The 5,819-nt window shown below is 38.7% G+C and overlaps 1 pseudogene; it reads left to right on the forward strand.

Moving 5' to 3' along the window:
- Positions 1–310: 310 nt before the first annotated feature.
- On the forward strand, positions 311–820 carry LOC110267451 (uncharacterized; annotated as a pseudogene).
- The last annotated feature ends 4,999 nt before the right edge of the window (positions 821–5,819 follow it).

Below are 5,819 nucleotides of genomic sequence, written 5' to 3' on the forward strand. Positions count from 1 at the left end.
AAAATGAATTAGCATAAATTACAGACGGAAAAAAGAATCCGTCGATAATTCTGTCGGAAAAATTAATTTTTTTTTGTGGAAAATAGTTACAGACAGAAATTCCGTCTGTAATAAAATAGACAAAAATACTACATTACAGACAGAAAATTCGTCTGTAATTTAAATTTTTCCGTCGGAAATAATAAACTAAACCTACCATTGCCCCGAGCCCCATTTCCAGCACACAAATCAAAAGAAATAAACACTGAACTTCTAACATGTGTCTGATAACAAACCCTAATTTCGATCCCAAATAGATCGATCAAATTCCATGGCAAACCCTTCCTCATCTTTCTCCTCCTCGTCTCAATTCACCTACTCCTCTGATCCCTCTTACTTCCCCACTCCCTTCCACCTTCAACAACCGCCTTACGTCCCACCCCTTCGTCCCCCTCCTCCCACCGTCGCCGCTGCCCCCGCTGCTGCCGCATACAGCTATCCTCCTCCACCGTCACACCACCACCAATTCCAGCGTGACGCTCAGTAACTCTTCCAGCGCGACGCCCAGACCATCACCTCGGAGGCTCTCGAGAGCGTGAAGGCTGCCATAGCCAGCAGCGACGTCGACCACAAGACCGATGCGAAGTGAAAGGCAGTTCCCCGATGTGCCGCCGGGCAGACATGGGAGGATCCCTCGCTGGCTGAGTGGCCGGAGAACGACCATCGCTTGTTCTGTGGCGACCTAGGGAACGAGGTGAACGACGACGTTTTGTCGAAGGCCTTCACAAGATTCCCTTCGTTTAACATGGCGAGAGTTGTGAGGGACAAGCGATCTGGTTAGATTTGTTTTCTGATTAGTGGATTTTTAGGTTGTTAAAATAGGATTAGATTAGGTTTTGAAAATTGATTAGGCCTCAATCTGGCTTTGATTTTGCTTCTTTTGTGGTGTTTAGGCATTAGTAACTAGCTTCTGCTCGTAGTAATTATACTAGTATCTTCAATTGAGTCTCCATTTTTTAATTCAGATTCAGTCTCTGTTTTCTTCACTGCTGTGCTTTTCTTTTATGCGTACATAAGTAGTAATATGTATCTTTATTCTTGCTATTTCACTCTTAATTAATTATTTTCATGTTGCAAGTTCTGTCAAGGGGAGGGGAGGCTGTACAGATGACTACTGACCATGAACCTAATACTGAGCGGGGCATCATTGAGAACAGAGGTGGCTTTGTCTCAAACATGCCAGTTGATAAACCACCATTTTATGGTTTATCTTGTGCTCAATTGAGTGGTTTTTATCTACTCTTTACCCACTTATTCATACTATTTGCATGGTTTTACATTTGCCTTCCTAATTATGTACTTTGATTGAAAACATACTTCATTGGCTTTAAATTACCAAATAATAATCCTCCCTTATTATCATTAGATGCCTTGATATGTGTGTTAAGTGATTTCAGAAATTACAGGGCAGGAATGACTTGGAGGATGGAAAGGAAGCATGCAAAAGTGGAAGGAATACAAGAAGATGAAGAAGTTGCTAAGCTGTCCAGCCTGACCTCTTCGCACTCAAACGGCTATAACTTTAGCTACAGAGGTCCAAACGATGCGGTTCCAGTTGCATTGGAAAGCTAACGTCCGGGGCTTCGAATTGATATATAAAATACCATAGTTGCTCTGACGCTTGGCGACGCGACCGCGTGATCCATGCGGCCGCGTCGCAGTGACGAAAATTAGCGTGGCAACGGCGCTATTTTGATGAGAGAACTTTTGCGTGGTCTAGAAACATGCGGATGGATCCTTGTTGCAAGTATAGTTTCTAAACCTTCAAAAGTCCTTTCATACAAATGTTTTGGTTGTCACAAGTAACAAACCCCTTTGAAATTGATAACCGAGTATTCAAACCTCGGGTCGTCTTCTCAAGGAATTGCAGGGAAGTATGTTCTTATTATTGGTTATGAAGATTGTAAATTGGGGGTTTTGGAAGTTTGGGCAATGCGCACAGGTATATTTTCGAGCAATAAAAATAAATAAATAACTGTAAAATAAACTCTTGGCAAGGTATGAGAACCGAAAATCCTGTCCTTGTTATCCTTATCAGATGTGATGAGAATTGGATTTTAATCCCACTTAGTTAAGTCAAGTGGACTAATTAGCTTGATTCTCAAGTCCTAGTCAACTCCTGTGGAGAGACTATTGTTAGAGCAATCCTAGCTAAAGCAAAATCTGCCAATTTCAATCACTTGCTGAGTTTGATAACTCAAGTACTACTAATCACTTGACCAAAGCCAAAAGGGAGAAAAATATCTAAATTAAATTAAAAGCATCAATATAAGCAAAGCAATCTTAAATCTGAAAATACCTCGAATTGCATTAACAAAAGAAATTAAATCTGGCATAGATGTTCATAAATTAAATTGAAAAAATAAATAAAAATAAAGAACCTGGGATTGAGAGTCACTCCTAAAACTAAAAGAAATCCTAAATCCTAATCCTAAGAGAGAGGAGAGAACCTCTCTCTCTAAAAACTACATCTACTCCTAAAATTGTGAATTATGGAAGCTTCCTCATGAATGGATGTATTTTTCCACTTTATAGCCTCTAATCTGTGTTTTCTGGGCCGCAAACTGGGTCAAAAACAGTCCAGAATTCGCTGGTTTTGAATTTTGCCACGCTGGATTTCCGTCACTGCGACGCTGCCGCATGGATCACGCGGTCGCGCCGCTTAGAGTCAGGGGAACTATAGCATATTATACATCAAATTGAAGCCCCGGACGTTAGCTTTTCAACGCAACTAAAACCGCGTCGTTTGGACTTCTGTAGCTAAAGTTATAACCGTTTGAGTGCGAAGAGGTCAGGCTGGACAGCTTAGCAATTTCTCCAACTTCTTGTATTCCTTCCACTTTTACATGCTTCCTTTCCATCCTCCAAGTCATTCCTGCCCTGTAATCTCTGAAATCACTTAACACACATATCAAGACATCTAATGGTAATAAGGGAGGATTATTATTTGGTAATTTAAAGCCAAAGAAGCATGTTTTCAATCAAAGCACATAATTAGGAAGGCAAATGTAAAACCATGCAATTAGTATGAATAAGTGGGTAAAGAGTAGATAAAAACCACTCAATTGAGCACAAGATAAACCATAAAATAGTGGTTTATCAACCTCCCCACACTTAAACAATAGCATGTTCTCATGCTAAGTTCAAGAGAAGCTATAAAGATGAAGAGGGATGGTAGAATGTATGAAATGTAACCTATGAATGTAACTACATGCAAAATGTTTCTACCTACTTAGTTAAAAGTAAACAAATCTTTCAAGAGAAAATATGAACTGGATTTCACTAATTCAAATCATGAAAATGAAGTACAAATAGACTTGCAAGAAGAAAATAGCTCATGAAAGCAGGGAACAAGGAATTGAGCATCGAACCCTCACTAGTAGTGTATACACTCTAATTACTCAAGTGTTTTTAGGTTCGATTCTCTCAATTCTCTTCTAACCTTGCTTTCTAAGGCTTGCTCTTCATCTAACAATCAATACAAATTTAATGCACAGATACACATATCAAGAGGTATTTTAAGGGTTGTAATGGTGTTAGGGTCAAGGTAGGATTGTATTTGGCCAAGTGGACTAAAATCTGAATCCTTAATTAACTTAAACTTTCCACCTAACTTAAACAATCCATGTAATCATAATACAGAAACCCAACTGTCCATTAACCATGTATTCATGCATTCTAATTCTAAGTACCGTACATATGCATTGCTTTCACCACTTACCTTGGGGCATTTTGTCCCCTTTCTCTTATTTGCACTTTTTCTTTTCTTTTTCTCTCTCTCTCTTTTATATATATATATATATTTTTATTTATTTATTTATTTTTTTTCTCAATGCATATGATTAATTTATTGAATGTATGAACATGTCCTAAATATTTCTTTCACATTTTTAGAAAATTCTAACATACTCAATTCTCAAACCAAATATTTCCAAACCCAATTTCCCATACTTAAATCATAAGCACTCTCACTAGTCTAAGCTAACTAAGGATTCAAATTAAGGACATTATTGTTTTCTGCTTAGAGTTAATGATGTGCTAAAGTAAAGAACAAAGGGGTAAAATAGGCTCAAATTGGTTTGCAAAGGATAATGAAATGTAAGGCCATATGGGTATGTAAGCTCAGTGAAACAAAGGCCTCAATCATGTAAGTGTATGCATACATTAAATTATGGAAATATAGAATTAAGCAAGACAAAGATCACAATTTTAGAGAGAAAAATACACACTAAAAATAAAATATTGGTTGATAAAATGCAACCAATTCAAATAGGCTCAAAATCTCATAGGTTTTGTATGTTCAAGCTCTAAACCATGTTCTAGTATAATATCTCTTCAAACAAGTGTAACATTAAATTTTATTCAAATTAGTGAAATTTTCTAAAAATTTTCTTGAAAAAGAAAATATTACTTCAACCAAGTGGTAAAATATGAAAAAATCAAACAAACATGCAAATGTAACAACTAGTCTACAAAGAAAATTTAAATATTGGTGTTTGAGACAAGAAAGTACTAACCCATAGAGATCGGTATCGACCTCCCCACACTTAAAGATTGCACCGTCCTCAGTGCATGCTAAGATGTGCAAGTGGATGGGGGTTGTGGTTTCTCAGCTGGGCTCTTTTTTGTTCCTTTCCTTACCGGCGGTTTGGGAGTAGCTTTCTCCTTTCCTTCCTTGGTGGCCATCCTGAAGAAGGGAAGAGAAAGTAAATTAAATTCAAATAGATATATAGCAAGGAAGAGAATGGAAGAGTGGTGATGGATGCACATTAGGATGTAATTGACATTAACACATGCTCTCGAGTACATGTGAAAAACCAGCAATGAAAAATAGCCAGTGCATCGAAAGATAAGTGGATGCAGGGTGTTTATTGGCAAGCCGGAAAAGGGCATGAGTAGCATAGACCAAGCATTACTTGTAAGAAATTACCATGTTTGTATTGACAATTATATTCAATTAAAATAGTAAAGGGAGTTTATGAAAAGCAAGCATTAAGTAGTATAAAGTATAATAGAGAAGTGCATAATGCCATATGGGCTTTTTCACAAACACATAGCATGTATGGTAAATAAGCTATTTGAAAGTATTAAATTGAACATGCAAGCATCCTTTAAAAAAAATAATATATAATTGTCAAATAATTATGAAATAATCCACAATGACCCAAAATAAAATTCCAACACCAGTGAAAATAATGCAATGAATGAAATATGCAAATAAATGAAGTAAAATAAAATGAAAGATAAGAAGAATGAGAAGGGAAAGAAAGAGAGGAGAAGTAAGTAAGAAATAAGGAGGGAAAAGAGAAAATAGGATTTGGGGAAGAGAAAAATAAGATATTTTGGCATATGAGGTTAAGGTGTGCGACGCTGGCGACGCGATCGCGTGGGTGATGCGGCCGCGTGGTGCGCAATAAGGTCAGGCGACGCGGACGCGTGGGGCACGCGATCGCGTGACTTGATTTGTGCTAGTGGCACGAGTGCAGCCTCGCGGTCGCACAACTCTCTGTTCAAAACTTAGTATTGCCAAAATCCTGGGTGACGCGGTCGCGTGGTTGACGCGATCGCGTGAGTGGCCATCATGGGGATATGACGCGGACGCGTGGGGCACACGTTCGCGTGGTGAGGCTTGGGCTTCCAGCACGATTCCAGCCCAACTCCAGGTCAACTTTCTGCCATACACCCTTTTTTATGCCGATTTTAGGTCACGCGGCCGTGTGAGTGACGCGGTCGCGTGGGAGGCCATTATTCCCATATGACGCGGTCGCGTGGGGTGATTT

This window comes from Arachis ipaensis, chromosome B10 (assembly GCF_059453495.1).
Source record: "Arachis ipaensis isolate K30076 ecotype BB chromosome B10, ASM5945349v1, whole genome shotgun sequence".
NCBI classification, from domain to species: domain Eukaryota; kingdom Viridiplantae; phylum Streptophyta; class Magnoliopsida; order Fabales; family Fabaceae; genus Arachis; species Arachis ipaensis.